Source organism: Amblyomma americanum, unplaced genomic scaffold (assembly GCF_052857255.1).
Source record: "Amblyomma americanum isolate KBUSLIRL-KWMA unplaced genomic scaffold, ASM5285725v1 scaffold_97, whole genome shotgun sequence".
Lineage (NCBI taxonomy): Eukaryota > Metazoa > Arthropoda > Arachnida > Ixodida > Ixodidae > Amblyomma > Amblyomma americanum.
In genome coordinates, this window is record NW_027526569.1 from 119557 (window position 1) to 138983 (window position 19427).

The window sequence follows — 19427 nt, forward strand, 5'->3', positions numbered from 1 at the left end:
TTCTTTTTCTAGCACTAACGTTGCTTGCGATGCTCGGAAAACGCTTCGAGCCTCCATGGCTTAAACTCCTTGTTAATAAACAATGAAAGCAAGCTTCGGTTGGTCGCAGTGAGATCGCAAATTGCTAACGATGTCGCAACACAGAACCAGGCCAATAGCAGTATGAACAGAAGTTGAAAAAAGTCGTTATTTAAGAACAAAATGCCAAAGTTATCTAGTAAAATACATACATAACATGAGTAGCCATCTGGTGCTGTACAGAGTGTGACGTTGCAAAAGTAGTGGCATCCCAATGGTTTCTGGGGGAAAACAAGAAATATATGTCGTGCGGAAAAAAATTCTTATTTCACCTTGTTGTCAAAATTGCCGTTTTATGAGCAGCTTTTAACTAATCTTGGCGATTATATAGAAAAACAACAAAAGCGCGCACCAACCCCATTATAAAAGAATTCCTAAAATTTAGGCGCTTGTTTAGATAATTGTTCAGAATGCGCTTTTAAACACTTCGCGAAACTGCGGAAAGACTACACGAAACTAGATACTGACGAGTGCTCGGTGTCAACAGAATTATTTTGATTGCGAAACCAATATATGGGTGGCACGCAACGAAACCCGCAGTTGGCGCTGACCAGCAGTAGTGGCCCCAAAATTGGCACATGGCGTCACCGTGGTATGAAAAAAAAAAGTTTCTTCAAAACTTCCGGGGAATTGAACCTAGGACTATCAGATTGCGAGGCGCAGATTCAACCTCTGGGATGAAAACACCGTTTCGACCTAACGAACAAAGGTTAACCTAGTATATGCATTGCCTTACGAATATGCTAATGATGGTTTATTTTATGGGGTTTTAACATCCCAAAGCGACTCAGGCTACGAGGGACGCCGTAGTGAAGGGCTCCTGAAATTTAGACCACCCGGGGTTCTTTAACGCGCACTGGCATCGATCAGTACACGGGCCTCTAGAATTTCGTCTCGATCAAAATTCGACTGCACCGGCTGGGATCGAACCCGTGTCTTTCGGGTCTGCAGCCGAGCACCATTGCCACTGGGCCACCGCGGCAGCCGACTGTGCTAACGATAATGTGCGTCATTAAAAAGGAAGAAAAAATGCAATGAATAAAAACAAAAACAGTGTTCTCGCATTCAAATCACTTAAGTAGTTTTGAGAGCTCATTGTAATTAGAACTTTGAGAACATATAATATCGGCGAGAGAAGCTCCACTTGGCGTACGAAACGCGACTTAAGCTCATAGGTGTGATATGTGCAAACAGGCACCTGATTTTTTCTACCGCGCCTCGAAGCAGACGAATCCGGCTTTTTCTCGAGGAGAGTGGCCTCGGAGCACCAGCCAACAAAGCTATGCAGTGTATTTCCTGCCGCTTTCTTTGGACAGTTTTCTCCCTGATAGCAGACTACATAAATCTTAAGAACGCTGCGAAGAGACGTCAGAAATATAATTAAGCAGCACTCCGCAGGAGAAAACAGGGCGCACACTGGAGGTAAACGCACCGCACATGGTCATCATGTCAAATATGGGTAAGGCACTTCTTTGTGAGTCATCGCCACGAGAGGGTAGATAATTGAAACATCTTGTGTTTTTGTCATTTGAAAGACTTGAGCAACGTTCTTCGTATGTCAGGTATTTGCACCTCAAAATTCATACGAAGACGCTCTTTGCTTTTACGTGCCCACCTCTCCACATTTTCTCAGCACTGGCCATGCGCGGGTCAGAAAAAGTACGGCGTGCATGTACAATCGTCCACACAGCTGTCCAGAGCGCTCAAGCGGCGCACCGGGGAGCAGTCCTCCATCATTTACTGGCGGCCGAGGGCTCCAAAATGAGACCTTCTATTGCCGGGACATTGTTATGGATTGTGATTTAACTCTTGATGTATTGAAAAGCGGTGCCAGCGGTGTACGTGCACTACTGTAACTACCCAGCCGCTGGTCAGGCAGGGTCTTTCACAAGCACTGGCCTTTCGACAACTTCAGCGCTGCCTTTGCTACCGCTGCGTGTAACTGCTTTCCCGTTCAACAATCTCTAGATCACAGCTTCTCTACGGTGCTTATCCTCACCACTGTTCTGGGGTGCCTTGCGCACAGCACGTGGTGACGTACTTCTCGCCTCCCACACGCATTTTCAGCGGTTATATCGCCATGGCCCCCAGTTACGTGTAGGGTAAAGTGAAAGGCTATGTTGTAGAAACCAACCAAGGAAGGGCCAAAATACCAGACTGAAAAGCGTGTGGGGCGCGAATGGAAAGCACTGAGCGAAAGGCTTTCCCTTGTCACACTGTCGAGAATTCTACTCCCCTTCTGCAATAACAGAAGCCCCGCTGAATGCTTTGTGATCTAGATGCTCATTTGGACACGTCCATTTTGTGGCATGCCATAAAGACTAGCTGTACGGCTGAAAATTATTTACATAATTTGGATGTACAAATTATCGTAATTCCTTTCATTTGTGAGTTGTGTTATTTAAATGTGGTGTGCATATGCGGTCCGCGACTTTGGAAACAAATTTTTCACGACCCTCTGCGGTGGCACTTCTTTCTTTTTTAGAACTGGGATAGACACAGACACAGGGGAATCTTGGCGCTTAAATACAAAAAATTTGTTCTTATTTTTTCCGCATAGCTACACGGAAGCGGTTCTTACACATGTCAATATGCTATGGCCTGTCTTTTGCTTCAATATCGGCAGTCTCATAGTAGTGAGGTTTGCTAATGAAACATTGTTTGTGAAACTTCCCTTTGTCATTCTCTTTTATGAGTGGACCAAAAATTTAATATTTTTATTTACTGACAAAGCTAACTACGGCAGAAAGAACGATCATACTGTCACGAGGTGGTGACGGGAACTCCGCCGGGGTCACGTAGCACCAACTGGGGTCCAGTCTTGAGGAAGGCACAGAGCAGCTCGTAAGAGAATACTTTAATAGGCTGGCTTACGCCCACTAAGAACAGCTCTGCAAACACTAGCGGCAGCGATAGCAGCGAACGTGCTCGGCGGTCGTCGACTAACAGAATGCCCGCCGCTCTTAGCCGTGCTCGATTTTTAAAGGCGGCAAGGAAAGTTCCAGAACATAGTAGGCACACTTGCGCGAGGCTAGGAAAAATCGAGATAACTCTGGTCGCGTCTCGCGTCCCAGAAAATTGATAATGCGGCGTGCCTGCCGCGATAAGAAGATCAGACAAAAAGCAAGCTTCGCGGCATTACTCCCCCCTTAAAGAAGCATCGACCCGATGCTTAAAACTGGGATAACGGACATAAAGATACAGAGCATACAAAATAAATACTCATAATGTAAACACAAAGAGTCATTAGCGCGAATAGTAAGGCTTCAGACGGGCGACGTGGACAACTTCTGAGCGTGTGCGGCGTCTCTGGTATGCTGTAACTCCGTCAGGGACGACTTCATAGTCCAGATTACCCAGTCTGCGAAGAATCCTGTACGGGCCGACATAGCGGCGCAGAAGTTTTTCACTCAGTCCGCGGCGGCGAATCGGCGTCCAAACCCAAACTCTATCGCCTGGCTTGTATTGCACTGCGCGTCTTCGAAGATTGTAGCGTCGGGCGTCGGTGCGCTGCTGGTCTTGTATTCTCTCACGGGCAAGTCGTCGAGCTTGTTCTGCGCGCTGCAGGTAGGCGGCGACGTCGAGGTTACTTTCGTCGGTAACGTCGGGCAGCATGGCGTCGAGTGTGGTCGTGGCCCCCCTCCCGTGGACGAGACTAAATGGTGTCATTTGGGTGGTCTCTTGCACAGCGGTGTTGTAGGCGAACACCACATAGGGAAGAATGACGTCCCATGTCTTGTGTTCTGCGTCTACGTACATAGAAAGCATATCGGCGATGGTCTTGTTGAGGTGTTCTGTAAGCCCGTTTGTCTGCGGATGATACGCAGTTGTTCTCCGGGGACTTGTATAGCTGTGCTGCAGAATGGCCTGGGTTAGCTCCGCCGTGAACGCTGTCGCCCTGTCTGTTATCAGTATTTCGGGGGCGCCGTGTCGTAAAAGAATGGATTCGACGAAGAATTTGGCGACTTCTGCTGCTGTGCCGTTCGGGAGGGCCTTTGCTTCGGCGTACCTGGTGAGATAATCGGTCGCCACGATAATCCACTTGTTGCCCGTCGTTGATGTTGGGAAGGGGCCACGTAGGTCCATACCGACCTCCTGGAAAGGTCTCGATGGCGGTCGAATCGGCTGCAGGAACCCTGCTGGTCTTTTCGGTGGCGTTTTCCGGCGTTGGCATTCACGACAACTCTTAACGTAGTGCGCGACGTCGGAGGATAGACGAGGCCAGTAATATCTCTCTTGGATTCGGCGGAGGGTGCGAGTAAACCCGAGGTGGCCAGCCATTGGTTCGTCATGCGGAGCCTGCAGAATTTCCTCCCGAAGGCTCTTCGGGACGACGAGAAGGTAGGCGGCCTTGTTCTGTGAGAAATTCTTCTTCACGACGATTCCCTGTTGCAGACAGTAGGACGATAGTCCACGCCTGAAGAGGGCAGGAGGTGAAGGAGACTTCCCCTCAAGATACTCGTGCAGGCGCTGTAGGTCAGGATCAGATTGCTGCTGTCGTGCGAAGTCGCTGGAACTTAGGAGTCCAAGGAAAGCGTCGTCGTCATCGTCTTTTGGCGGCGTGTCGACAGGGGCTCGTGACAGGCAGTCAGCGTCGGAGTGCTTTCGCCCAGACTTGTAGACCACCGTGACGTCGAATTCTTGGAGGCGCAAGCTCCATCGAGCGAGACGGCCAGAGGGGTCCTTCAAGTTAGCCAGCCAGCACAATGCATGGTGGTCGCTCACAACCTTGAACGGGCTCCATACAAGAAGGGACGGAACTTCGATGTAGCCCAGACGATCGCAAGGCACTCCTTTTCAGTGGTCGAATAGTTCGCTTCTGCTTTCGACAATGAACGACTTGCATATGCTATTACTTTTTCGACTCCTTCGTTTTTCTGGACGAGCACGGCGCCTAGACCAAAGCTGCTTGCGTCGGTATGGATTTCTGTCTCGGCGTTTTCCTCAAAGTGCCCTAGCACCGGTGGAGACTGCAGGAGACGCTGAAGTTCGTTGAAGGCTTCCGCTTGTGCCGAATTCCATGTGAATGGTACGTCTGCCTTGGAGAGCTTGGTCAGAGGTTAAGCGACGTGCGAAAAATTCCTCACAAAGCGTCTGTAATAAGCACACAATCCCAGAAATCTGCGGACCGCCTTCTTGTCGTGAGGCTGCGGGAAATTGGCAATGGCGGCTGTCTTCTGCGGGTCGGGGCGCACGCCGTCCTTGCTGATGATGTGGCCGAGAAACAATAATTCGTGGTAGGCAAACCGGCACTTTTCAGGCTTCAGGGTAAGTCCGGATAACTTGATTGCGTCGAGTACTGCCTTCAGCCTCCGGAGGTGTTCCTCGAAGCTCGCTGCGAAGACTACAACGTCGTCTAGATAGACGAGACAGGTTTGCCACTTGAGGCCTGCCAACACTGTGTCCATTACCCTATGGAAAGTTGCGGGTGCGGAGCAAAGCCCAAATGGCATGACTTTGAACTCGTACAGTCCGTCCGGTGTGATGAAGGCAGTCTTTTCCCGGTCTCTTTCGTCGACTTCAATCTGCCAATATCCACTCTTGAGATCCATCGACGAAAAATACTTGGCGTGGCAGAGCCTGTCCAGAGTGTCGTCGATCCTCGGGAGGAGGTAGACGTCTTTTTTCGTAATCTTGTTCAGTCGCCGATAATCGACGCAGAATCGAAGAGCACCGTCTTTCTTTCTCACTAGAACGACCGGTGCCGCCCATGGGCTCTTCGAAGGTTGGATGACGTCGTCGCGAAGCATTTCCTCTACTTGGTCCCGGATGGCCTGTCGTTCTCGCGGCGACACACGGTAAGGGCTTTGGCGGAGAGGTCTGGTGTGTTCGTCGGTTATAATTCGATGTTTGGCTATCGTCGTTTGTCGCACCTTTGATAACGAGGCGAAACATTCGCTGTAACTTTGAAGAAGGGTGATTTTCTCTTGTCGGTCCCGGGGTAATGCTGGGTTGATGGCGAACGTGGGAGCATGGTCTTGCTTTAGGCTGTCATTTGCAGGTTCGTCGGAGATGATGAAGGCGTCCAGTAAATCAGTTGCTTCGTCCAAGAACGCAATTGTAGTGCCTCTGTTGAGGTGTCGGTATTCTTCGCTGAAGTTCGTGACCAGTACTTCGGCTTTTCCATGCCGCAAATGAGCGATGCCTCTTGCGACGCCAAGTCGTCTGTCTAAGAGCAACTGCGTGTTTCCCTCGATGATGCCTTCTGCGTCTTCGAAATTTCTTGCACAGAGGGGGACGATGACGCTGGACCGGGGTGGTATGGTTAGTTCTTCATCGAGAACACTGAGGGCCTTTGACTGCTCTGGGGTCGTTTTAGGAGGTAAAGCTTCGTCCGTCGAAAGCGTGATGGACTTGGACTTGAGGTCGATGACAGCGCGGTGCTGTGTCAAGAAGTCCATCCCCAGAATGACGTCACGGGAACATTTCTGAAGTACTACGAATACTGTCGGATATGTGTGTCCGTTGACAGTCAGTCTCGCAGTGCACCTTCCTGATGGCGTGATGAGGTGTCCGCCTGCTGTGCGCATCTGCGGGCCATCCCAAGTCGTCGTCACTTTCTTGATCCGGTCGGCGAAGGAACCACTCAGCACGGAATAGTCAGCTCCCGTGTCGATTAGAGCAGTAACGTTTCAGCCGTCGACAGTCACCTCTAGATCGGAAGTCCTTGCTCTTGCGTTGCACGTAACTTTCGGCGTCGGGTCACGGCTTGGTCGGTGATTGCGACTGCGGCTGCAGGGGCTTGTCGATGTCGGTGGCCTGGGGGTCTCTAAGTTGCGTCGTGTCGTCGTCGGTGCGGCGTCGCCGTGAGTTCTCGTCGTTGGAGGGTCTTCGTTTTTTTTTGCCGGGAAGCAACCTCACCTCCTAAGGTTGCTGTTTTCAGTTTCCCCTACGGGGGCTGGGGGACCTTCCTCGCACAGCCGCTGCGTAGCTGTGGCAGGGTGACGTGAAGCGCGAGGCTCGCGGCGAGGGTGAGCGGGAAAATCGGCTCGACACGTATTCGTCGCGGCGCAGGTAGTCGTCGATTTCTTGTGGATGTTGGTCGAAGCGTGGTCGTGGTGCGTCAACGGCGAATCCGCGAAGACCGATGCGTCGGAACGGTCAGTGACGCAGGACGTAACCGGCTTCACCGCAGTGGACGCACAGCGGACGGTTGTCACGGGTTCTCCAGGTGTCGCATTTCCTTGGGCCCGAACGTTGTTCGTAGGTCGGGTGGGCGGGGCCCGGAGGGCGGCGGTCCAGCACTGCTGGCTCACGTCGAATAGGGCTTGGGGTGGCACGTCGAGGCGCGGGCTTGCGTACTGCAGCGACGTAACTCATGGCTGGAGCTTGAGGTTCAGTCGTCGCAGAAGGGGAGCCAAGCGCATGCCGCACTTCTTCACGGACGACTTCCGTCAGGCTCGCTACTTGAGGTTGTGAAGATGATGGCAGCAGCCGGCGTAGTTCTTCGCGGGCGATTTCACGGATGATCTCCCGCAAGTCGCTGGTTGTAGTCGTCGTGTCCGGAAAGCTGGAGCAGACCTGCGGTGGTCGGTTGTACTGCCTTGTGCGGGCGTCCAGGGTCTTCTCAATCGTTGACGCTTCTTCGGCGAATTCGGCGACAGTCTTGGGCGGATTTCGTACGAGGCCAGCGAAAAGAGACTCCTTTACGCCCCGCATTAGATATCCGGTTTTCTTCTCCTCCGTCATATTCGGGTCAGCTCGGCGGAAAAGACGCTGCATTTCTTCGAGGTACATGCTGACAGTTTCGTTTGGGTGCTGCATCCGTGAGTCCAGCAGCATCTGCGCCTTTTCCTTCCGGAGAATGTTGGTAAACGCCTTCACGACTTCAGACTTGAATAATTTCCAGGTCTTCAAGGTAGTCTCGTGGTTTTCGTACCACGTTCTTGCAGGACCGTCAAGGGAAAAGAAAACATAGCGGAGCTTCATGTCATCTTCCCACCTGTTAAATGTAGCCACGCGCTCAAAGTTGTCTATCCAATCTTCCGGGTCGTCGCCAGGGTAGCCGTGGAAGGTTGGAGGCACCCGTGGCTGGTGGAGCATGACAGGGGTGGACGTCGCTGGCTCGGTCATGGTGGGCGCTGGAGCTTGTTGTCGTTGTCGAGTAGGATCCGGTAGTAATCCGTGCTGAGCTTGCAGGCCTTGAAGACGGCGGCTGTGTCGTACCTCAGGATCTTCTTGGCTCTCGTTCTCTACGGTGGATCTTCCAGGTTGGGTTGGGTGCATGTACCCAGCGCGTCCACCAGATGTCACGAGGTGGCGACGGGAACTCCGCCGGGGTCACGTAGCACCAACTGGGGTCCGGTCTTGAGGAAGGCACAGAGCAGCTCGTAAGAGAATACTTTAATAGGCTGGCTTACGCCCACTAAGAACAGCTCTGAAAACTCAGCGGCGGCGATAGCAGCGAACGTGCTCGGTGGTCGTCGACTAACAGAATGCCCGCCGCTCTTAGCCGTGCTCGATTTTTAAAGGCGGCAAGGAAAGTTTCAGAACATAGTAGGCACACTTGCGCGAGGCAAGGAAAAATCGAGATAACTCTGGTCGCGTCTCGCGTCCCAGAAAATTGATAATGCGGCGTGCCTGCCGCGATAAGAAGATCAGACAAAAAGCAAGCTTCGCGGCAATACCATTGACAAATGACTGAAAGCTGTGGCTTGTGCACCTCCTTATCTCCGTACTGGCCACCAATAGCAATACAAAAACTTGTTGATATGAACTCAGAGTGTTGTTTAGAGCAAATTGGTAAAAACGTTCACCTTATACTTTTATTAATTTCTTCCTCTGCTAAGTTTTCATAACAGTGGCAAACATTTCGTTTGTAGCTGTATGGCTGAGCTCGGTTGGAGAATTGACAATTATGCCATATTACAAGTGTGCCTCCTTGATTTTGGTGGTTAGGTTCTGAAGACAATATAATGTAACAGTTGTTACACTGAAAAGGAACTGCAGCGGCTGAACGAGGGCACCAGAGAAAACGGACCTACACTTCAGCGTCGTCTACTTCTAGAGGCTGCGATCTTTCTTCGTCTACTCCCAATCCTCGTGTCACTGCCCCCTCTTCAGGAGCATCGCCCCGATGCGGTGTTACCGTCAGACCGAATAGCGGGAGAAAAAGTGTTCAAGAGGTACACCACGAGTCTGACATCAGCCGGAAAGTCACTCGGGGGGTCGCTCGTAGTACGGCTTCATTCGCACCACATGCACAACGTCGCTGCGCTTGCCGTTGTGCGATGAACGAGCTGGTGACGCTGGTGCAACTTCGTACGTTACGTCCCTGAGGCGGCGGACAACAAGGTAAGGGCCGAAGTAGCGGCGCAGTAACTTTTCGGACAGCCCGCGACGACGAACGGGCGTCCAAACCCACACATAGTCGCCTGGGTGGTAGGTAACGTAGCGGCGTCCAAGGTTGTAGCGGTCAGCATCGATCTGCAGCTGACGGTGAATGCGGTGTCTGGCCAGTTGCCGTGCTTCTTCCGCGCGCTGAACATAGGTGGCGACGTCGACAACAAGTTCACTCTCACAGTCAGGGGGGTCCACGGGTAGCATAGCATCGAGGGGGGTGGTAACCTGTCGACCGAAGACTAATTCGAACGGAGTGAACTGCGTCGTCTCTTGCTGCGCGGTATTATACGCGAATGTTGCGTATGGGAGAATTTCGTCCCATGTCTTGTGCTCGATATCAATATACATGGAAAGCATGTCGGTCAAGGTCCTGTTGAGGCGTTCTACCAAGCCATTTGTCTGCGGGTGGTAGGCTGTTGTACGTCTATGGCTGGTGTGCGTGAGCTTGAGTACAGCCTGAGTGAAGCGGGCCGTAAATGCAGCTCCACGGTCAGTAATGATAGCTGCAGGAGCGCCATTGCGCAGGACGATGTTGTGGACGAAGAAGTCGGCGACTTCAGCAGCAGTACCGTTTGCAAGTGACGTGGTCTCAGCGTATCGGTTCAAATAATTTGTCGCGACCGCAATCCACCGGTTTCCTCTGGTCGACTTCGGAAAAGGGCCAAGGAGGTCTATGCCAATTTGCTGAAAAGGGGTCTTTGGTGGTGCTATGGGCTGCAGAAAACCGGCTGGCTTCAGAGGAGGAGATTTGCGCCGTTGGCAATCCCGGCATGTTGTTACGTATCTACGCACGAATGGGAGTAAATTGGGCCAGTAATACTTAAGCCGAATCTTTGCCAGTGTGCGACTAACCCCCAAGTGGCCGGCGGATGGTTCATCATGACAAGAGCTTAAGATTTCGGAGCATAACTGGGATGGCACAACAACAGAAACGTCTCTTTGTTGCTGTCAAAGTTGCGCTTGTAGAGGACACCACGCACGCCGCAGAATGAAGGTCTGTAGTCCACGGTGAAACACACGATGTACATGAGAATTCAAACCCTCCAGATACTTAACGACTGGCGCCAACTCAGAATCTTCTCGTTGAAGCTGTGCCATACGGGAGATGCTAATGGCACAAAGAACAGGGCAATCTTCGGGAATGTCTTACGTAGCCGGTTCCACGGGCGGTCGTGATGAACAGTCCGCGGCCTGGTGCTGCCGACCCGATTTATAGACGACCGTAACGTCGTACTCCTGTAAACGGAGGCTCCATCTGGCCAACCGGCCAGAAGGGTCTTGAATGCTGGTCAGCCAGCATAGCGAGTGATGATAGCTGACAACACGAAACGGTCGGCCGTAGATGTAAGGTCGAAACTTACTCAGAGCCCAGATGACGGCAAGGCACTCTTTTTCGATCGTCGAATAGTTCCGTTCCGATCGAGAAAGTGTGCGGCTCGCGTAGGCGATTACTCGCTCTGCGCCGTCCTGCCACTGTACGAGGATCGCTCCGAGGCCGACATTGCTGGCGTCAGTGTGGACATCAGTCTCTGCATTCTCGTCAAAATGAGCTAGTATTGGTGGACTTTGAAGGCGGCAGCGGAGTTCCTCGAAGGCTGCGTCTTGAGCACTTCCCCATTCGAAGGGTGTGTCATCTCGAGTCAAGGCAGTCAATGGCTCAGCTAGGCGAGAAAAATCTTTAACAAAGCGGCGGTAGTACGAGCAGAGGGCCAAAAAACGTCGGAGGGCCTTCTTGTCGGTTGGGCGTGGGAAACTGGAGACGGCGGAAGTCTTGTCGGGGTCTGGAAGAACACCTTGTGCGCTGACAACATGTCCTAAGAAACGGAGCTCCTCGAAGGCGAAATGGCATTTCTCTGGCTTGATCGTTAGTTGTGCAGACTGAAGAGCTTGAAGGACAATGTGCAATCGCTGCAAGTGTTGTTCGAAGCTAAACGAAAAGATTACCACGTCGTCCAGGTACACAAGGCACGTCTGCCACTTCAAACCAGCTAAAACAGTGTCCATCATGCGTTGAAATGTGGCCGGAGCGGAGCAAAGTCCAAACGGGAGCACCTTAAATTCGTACAGACCGTCGGGTGTCACGAAAGCCGTTTTCTCGCGGTCTCGCTCGTCCACCTCGATCTGCCAATATCCGCTTTTCAGATCTAAGGAAGAGAAGAACCTGGCGTCCCGGAGTCGGTCAAGGGCATCATCGATCCTCGGGAGTGGGTATACGTCCTTTTTGGTAACATTATTCAGTTTAGTGTAATCAACACAGAATCGCAACGTGTTGTCTTTCTTTTTCACCAGGACCACCGGCGACGCCCACGGACTTGTTGACGGCTGTATAACGTAGTCTGCAAGCATTTCATCGACTTGCGTCCTAACAGCTTCGCGCTCTTTAGGCAAAACGCGGTATGAATGCTGACAAACTGGTGGCGTGGCCGAATCGGTGACAATGCGATGCTTGGCTACCGGCGTACGTCCGACCTTGGAGCTCGCCGCGAAGCAATCTTTAAAGTCAAGTAGCAGCGCCGACAGAAGGTTCTTCTGATGAGGTGACAACTCCGGCTTGATTTTAACCTTCTGAAGGACGTTACTTAGTGCGGCATCGTCGTGAAGATTCACCTGTACGGGGCACAGATTCGGCAACCTATCCACGTCGTCGAGGAAGGCGACGGCCGTTCCCTTGGCGAGGTGCTGAATTTCGTTCATGAAATTTGTCAGAAAAACTGTCGCACAGCCGTCATTCAGTTCAACAAGACCGCGCGCAATAGCCACACCCTTCTCGAGCAACAGCGAAGGGTGACTTTCCGCAATACCTTCGTAGTCGTGAAACGAGTCGTTCCTCACTAACACCAGCACACTGGACCAAGGTGGCAGCATTACGTCGTCTTCGACTATAGGCAGAGCGTTGACTCCTGGGCCTTCTGTGTTACTGTGCGCCACGGCTTGCTTCGTCGAAAATGTGACTCGCCCCTCGTGTAGATCGATCACAGCACCGTTTGCCTGTAGAAAGTCGAGGCCCAGGATCAAATCTCTTGAACACTCGCTCAACACGACGAATTCACCCACGTAGACCGCGGATGCCGACTCGGGCTGTGCACCTTCCGGCCGGGCTAATGAGGTGACCTCCAGCCGTGCGAATGCTAGGGCCCAACCATGGTGTCAAAACTTTGCTCAATTCCTGGGCGAGGGTGTAGCTCATCACGGAATAGTCAGCCCCAGTATCAAGTAAAGTGATGGTGTCAGTTCCGTCAATCGTCACACGCAAATCAGAAGTAGCGCGTCGGATGCTGTCGCTACCCTGCCCCAGAGAAGAATCAGCGTATCGGTATATCGGCGGCGGAGGATCTTCAGTTTTCCCGACAGCAGCGGCCTTGCCTCCGGAGACCGCTGGAATTAGTTTTCCCGTCGTGGACTGGGAGAACGCCGCTCAGGGTAGCCGGCGTCTCGGCGAGGGCTTGGGGAACGGTAACGCAGCGGAGATGACGACCTAGGATCGTAGCGACCGTATGTCCCAGGCCTCTGACGGGCCGACAGATTAGCTTCAATTTCGAATGGTCGTTCGCCATTCCGGGGGCAAGGGTCGTCGGGCGCGAAACCACGCAGACCCACTCGGCGGTACGGGCAGGCCCTGTAAAGATGTCCCGCCTCACCACAGTGGTAGCAAAGGGGAATGGTAGCAAAGGGGCCGCCGGTCCGGTGCACGCCACACTTCACACTTCCGTGGCCGCTGATAAGCTGCTCGAGCAGGCACACGGGAAAGACCAGACTGCTGCACTGCGTGAGTCGCGGTATTCACGTCGTAGCCTGGCGTTGGGGCCCGGCAGAGGACAGATGCATAGGTTGTTCTGACCTCAGTCTGTCTTGGGATCTCAGGCAGTTGTTGCTGCTGCGCTGCTAGGCGCACCTCGTCCCGGACGACTTCAGACAGCGATGTAACAGACGGCGCGCTGGGAGGCAGCTGGAGGGCTTGTAATTCCTCCCTGACGATCGACCTGATTAGGTCCCGTAAAACGGCCGCATCACTCCCTAGCGGCATCGAAGAAACAGCGGGCCCAAGCGTGCTTACATCCCGATTGTATTGCCGGGCGCGTTGCAGGAGCGTCGTCTCCATGGTAGTCGCTTCCGTGAGGAATTCGGCAACAGTACGCGGTGGACTGCGCACAAGACCGGCGAAAAGTTTCTGCTTGACCCCGCGCATGAGGTGGCGAAGCTTCGTCTCCTCCGCCATGGATGGGTCAGCACGCTTGAATAGGCGCGTCATGTCCACTACATACATGCGGACGCTTTCGTTAGTCCGCTGGTTACGGGAGCGAAGCGCAGCTTCAGCTTTCTCCCGGCGGTCTGCGTTGGGGAATGTAGCTATGAGATTTTGGCGAAATGTCTCCCAGGTGGACAGGTTGCTCTCGTGGTTCTCGTACCATGTCCTAGCGGATTCCCCGAGCGCAAAATACACATTACGGAGCTTACGGTCGTCGCTCCAACCGTTGTAGCGGGCGACCCGCTCGAAGGTGTCCAGCCAGTCTTCCGCATCTTCGTACACGTCGCCGTGAAAAGATGGCGGTGTTCGCGGCGTGTGGTAGAGGATGGGCGCCGGGAACCTACTGTCTGTGGCCATTTCCTGTGGGACCGTCGGTCGAGGCTGCGTCTTCCTCGTCGGGTTGTCAAGAGGCCCGAACTTAGGTGTCTCACCGCGGAGGCGGCGGCTTGGGCGCTGATGGGCCGGTGTGAGTGCCGTCTTTATCTCGTAGGCGTACGCAGGTCGGGAAGCGACCCCGCACCTCCACCAGATGTGTAACAGTTGTTACACTGAAAAGGAACTGCAGCGGCTGAACGAGGGCACCAGTGAAAACGGACCTACACTTCAGCGTCGTCTACTTCTAGAGGCTGCGATCTCTTCGTCTACTTCCAATCCTCGTGTCGATTTAACGTTGGTCATAGAAAGTGTTCTAACGACCTTTACTTTTCAAACGGCAGATATATTGAGTGGCAGGATTTACTTAGTTTCTTCAATGTTCACGAATCGCTGGATATATTGTCACAATACCATCGCAGCTGCTCGCGAACAAGCTGCGCGCTCTGGTTAAGGTGCCAACGTGGTCATCGTAAGCCAATGTCTACAGCAGGAGAAAGGTCTCTCCCATATCTCTCCAGTTAACTATGTCCAGTGGCAACTGCGCCCGCTTGTCCCCACATACTTCGTAAACTACCCCCCCCCCCCCACTTCCCGACTCTCTTATGCCCCCTGCTGCTGCTCTTGCACTCCGTTGAAATCCTGTCCTGTACCCCTAAGGACCATCAGTTATCTTGCCCTTTGGTTACATTCCTTACTCAAGCTAATTTTATCTTCATTTCAACTAGGATGTAAAAAACTCGCGTTTTCTGCCTGGCCCGCGCTGATCGCTCCCGGTGCCTAAAAGTTATATGTATCATTTTTCTTTTTACTTCGCTGCGATGTTCTCAGTTTGAGTTCACATTTTTTGCTATCATCACAGTCTCTGGCTCCTATATGGTTGCCGCTATTATACAGCAGTTATATACATTTATTCGTGAGAGATATTTGTCAACCGCTTTTCATCACTTTGTATCACCGGTTAAATCCATCCCGCACCATCCTCACTCTCTTAGTAATTTTATTCTCGTAGTCAAAACATGCGGACAGTACCTGCCCTAAGTCGGTATATTGGCTTACCGTTTCCAACGCTTCCCTACCTATCTTAATCTGCTTCTCTGTTGCGAGACTGCTCAGCAAGCAGGAACACTTGTAAGTTATCATCTGAAGTGCTCCTAAAATATCGACCTATAATACTGCACACACTTTGTCACCAAAACGCCGCTCGCCAGTTAATAAATGAAGAACTAAATTAATGAATAAAGGCAGATGAAACTCACAACTGAAGCGTATCTGTGAAACCGTTAGTCTCCAGTTCTGTTAAAAATAGCGATGCAGAAAGATTGGGCACGAAGAGCTTTTTAAATATTTGGGATTGAAGAAAGTAACAAAATGTCCGGAAGTTTTCTCTAGCGGCAAATGGGTAAACTATTGGGATTTTTTTTACTAATTTCATCAACCTGAACGTGAGCACCTGTTCAAAACTATTTTTTTGAAGTGCAAAAGTTAAACCAGAAAAAGAAGACAGAACTTTATGAGGAAAAATAGCAACTTTTCGGAAATCTGAAAAACGAGTTAAACATCGCTCTAATTCTCAGTAGGTGGTTTAAAATATCACGAGGTGAAGACGTATGCTAGAAGAGATCGTTTGAGTTTTTATAGCTTCAAGTAATTGAATATATGAGAATGGTTTTGTAGAAAGAAGTAGCTACGAATTACAATGCTACATGTGATGGTATATAAATGCCACAGCGCGTTAATAAGCTCGTGTCTTAGAAAATCCGGCGTCGTTGACCGTGAGCAAAAATCCACGAAAAATCCTCAGAAAAGAAGCTAACTATAGAGGCGGGCTGGCCACTAGGGTCACGTAACCTTGCGGCGTCATCACAACCTGTCCACCGGACTGTGAGCGAAATGAGCTCCGTGACAGGTGGCAGTTAAACTAATGAATAGACGCGAGAGGTTGCTCGGTAAAAGCAATTTGGATCGCACAAGTGCCAACGGTGGCAGCACCTCCCATCGCAGAGCAGTGGCGCATAACTCAACCGCTGCACCACAGCGCCAGAAGAGGTATGAGGGCTCCCAGTTAACTGAATGCTAAGCTGAGAATGACGGATTCAGAATATATGGTCACTAACTCATTAGCTGTCGCGTAACACCCGTAAGGGGGAGCTTAAGCATCCCCTTCAATTTTAGACTCGTTTTAGAAATAAATTTTTCATTCACTAACCGGGAACGTTCCATTGGTGTTGTTAAGATGTGGAGATGGACACGAACACTCTGGAAAAGAAAGCAAAGCAGATAATTGAGAACTATTATTTTTGTAACAGCAAAGGGTACAGTCATTGCTAGTTTGCTAGTGAAAGTAACGCCAAAGCCCCTTGATTTACATATACGGTTGGGTTCGTATAAATTTCGCAATTCCTTACTTCCAGGAATCGAAGCCGATTACATAAATCGAAAGTAGCCTTTCTAACTACGCTAATGAAAGGGCGGCAAACATCCCACATCATGGAAAGTAATTCTGTAAGCACTAATCCTTCCTATCAACAGTTCCTTTTTTCGCAAAAAAGAACCGCTTCACTGCTGTTTGTTCTTGGAACAAAACGAACGCCTGTGATGCAAGGCTAGAATCTGCATCTCTACTTCGAAGTTTACTAGCTAAATCGGCCACTGATGGTGAGAAGTGCATACTTCTGTTTCACTTTTTCTACCCTGTGGAGGCTCCACATTGATTCAAATTAGCGTCTTCGCCATCCAAACGCAATAATCCATCTATAAAACCAATTTCAATTTGTCCTCAGTGTATCTTTGTTCTTTCCGGAATGGAGTGGTAGAACCGAGGCTTACCTTGAAGTATAGGAGACATATCGAGTAAAGAAATGTCAAATATGTGTATATATCTATTGCATCTAGTGGCGCAGCAAATGCATGAGCGGAAGGTGTCAGATGTTGTTCTAACCAACATGCTTTCTGCGTTACAAACCGCTTACATTCATATCACCATTTGTATCAGCTCACACACATCGTTGTTATAAGGAACGCGTCCTACAGGGCCAGACCACTGCACATTTATCTCATTTATACCGAAAATGGAGAGCGATTAGAACCACCTGCCCACCTCTGTTGCCGATACTTCTGACACGTGTTTATTTAAACCTGCCGCTATAAAATGTGTGTTTAACTGGTCTACTTCTTTACTTAATCTGATCTTGCATTCTGTACAAACTTATGCTTTTTCTTTACAGTATTACATTTTGTTTCTTTTTTGTTGCATCAAGAATTTACTTTTTTGTTCATCTTTTCTCTTCCTTAACACCCCTCTGGGGCTTCAAGATATATTATTGAGTAAACAGATAAATAAATAAATACGGCGTATAACTTATCTAAGCGCTGTTCTGTGCGATGCGGTAGTATTTACACAAAGGTGGGAACGAGTAAAACTAATGACAATTCGATCTCAAGGTTTCATTTGCCAGACTACAGTTCACATTAGAACAAATACAACGTGCACCATTGTAACTAGCTTGAGCTCATAGCCTACACTTGAAGTTTACAAATCAGGATAAAGCGAGAGAAATTAGAAAGCACAGATGTGGTGCAGTGTCTCTCGGTTAATAGTGTATGCACTCAATAAACTATATCTTCTAAACGGAATGCATGAGAAGATTTGAAGAAGAGAAGCGCGCTTCGTAATATTTCGGGCACACCTGTGATTCCAAAGTAGTTTATCTGTCATTAAACTTATCGCCTTTCTCAAGAAAAAGAATCCCTTTATGATGATGGTCGAATGTCCAAATAGTGGCCATACGGAAGCTCTCAGCCGTCAGCACGCGACTAAGGTGGTCGGCTCAGCATACCGCAAATCAAGTATACGGAGACATCGCTCGATTTGCGCCCAGCACTGTGCGCGTAAAGACGCCATATGTAAGAAAGCGCGAGCTAAGACATGACACTTGACCGTCTTATATTTTTCCTTTAACAAAGTTCAGCACGCAACCTACACTCCCGGTACGTCACCTCTGTGATACAATAAAGGTAGTAATTTACGCCGAATGAAGCAGCAATAACTGCAACTCTCTATCGGCGAGGTGACTGGTGAGTGGGGCTCACTGCTGATTGTGGTAGCAACCTAATCCCGTGATATTTGTGGCTCTCCTAAAGGGAGGTGGGGCGTTTTTGAAAGGTCTAAGCAGAAGATTCGGTAGCAAGTGACCTCTTTAGAGAAGCATTTAAAGAGGGCATCACTAAAGGACGCAGAGGAGGAACTAAAATAAACCATTTCATATCAGATAAAAATTAAAGGGCTACAAGAAGTCCACTTATCGAATATGCATTACTGCTGCTCCAAAGCATCGAAGGAGAAAACGCGTGCACCGACGTGCTTGACTTAAGTGTTCCAGTATTACGCCTGGATAAGTTTCAAGCCAATCTCTGCATATATATTTTTGCCGAAATACATTGAAAAGCTGCTGAGTTCAAATTGGTCGTGAGTTGGGGTTGCGTATCCGCCTTGACGTTCTCTTGTGAACAACATTCCGCACAAGAAATCTGGACTTAAGTTATTACTACTTCACAAATCAGAACAGAGATACAACCGTCTGAAAACGAGCACATAATATGAATGCAAATGTATAGAGCATCATCGATAATCGCAAAGATAAACTAAATCGGTCAAAGCCAGAAACCAAACTCAAACACCTAAAAAGGAATGCATCCGTAAAGTCTAAAGTCTCAGAAGTAGAGCCCAGAATTGATCATGGAACATGAAATTGTGCCGCTACAATTATTTCTGCAAGGTCATAAATTAGGATGGCATGCTTACCTTCATTATAATCATATTCAGTCAAATTACCTGCATAGAAGATGAGAGATAAATCATTATGTTTTTCACATCAAGCATCTAAACAGAAGATCCATTGGAGCACATATTTAAGTCGAAAGAAACAGAAACCTGAAATCTGTTACTAATGCGCGCAACCATTCGTTGAAAGATTCAGCTGATGACGTGATCATTAAATTGCTAAGTTCCACTTCTTTAAACCTAAGCATGATATAAAATACATACTGCTTCTTTTGTGTGCTAACGAGTTCGCTTGGAAATCTAGCTGCATCACTCGGCGTAGAAAGAGTGTGTTATACATACCATCATAGTTTTCAGCCCTACTCCTACCTGGAAAAAAACGAAATAAAAATTTGCGTCACAAGACACCTTACTTGGTTACATGAACTAGTTAATGTACGTGCGTACGATCACGCAAAACGACATACAGAGTGCGCTAGAGAGGATTGTTGCAGTCGGTTTAAACACTCTCCTAAAGGGAAAGAAATGGAAACGGTTGAACTAGAGCCCTGATGATACAGCATAACACTCAAGCTCGGAATTTTTTTCTCCAAGATTCAAGAACTA

The 19427-nt window shown here is 49.9% G+C and overlaps 1 long non-coding RNA gene across 1 annotated transcript; it reads right to left on the reverse strand.

Annotated features, from left to right (window-relative positions):
- Positions 1–211: 211 nt before the first annotated feature.
- LOC144112419 (uncharacterized) lies at positions 212–19191 on the reverse strand. The gene is made up of 4 exons (XR_013310253.1): positions 19164–19191; positions 18843–18872; positions 16248–16297; positions 212–299 (listed from the first exon to the last, which is right to left on the reverse strand). It is a non-coding gene; the product is annotated as an uncharacterized LOC144112419 (long non-coding RNA).
- Between the last annotated feature and the right edge of the window lie 236 nt (positions 19192–19427).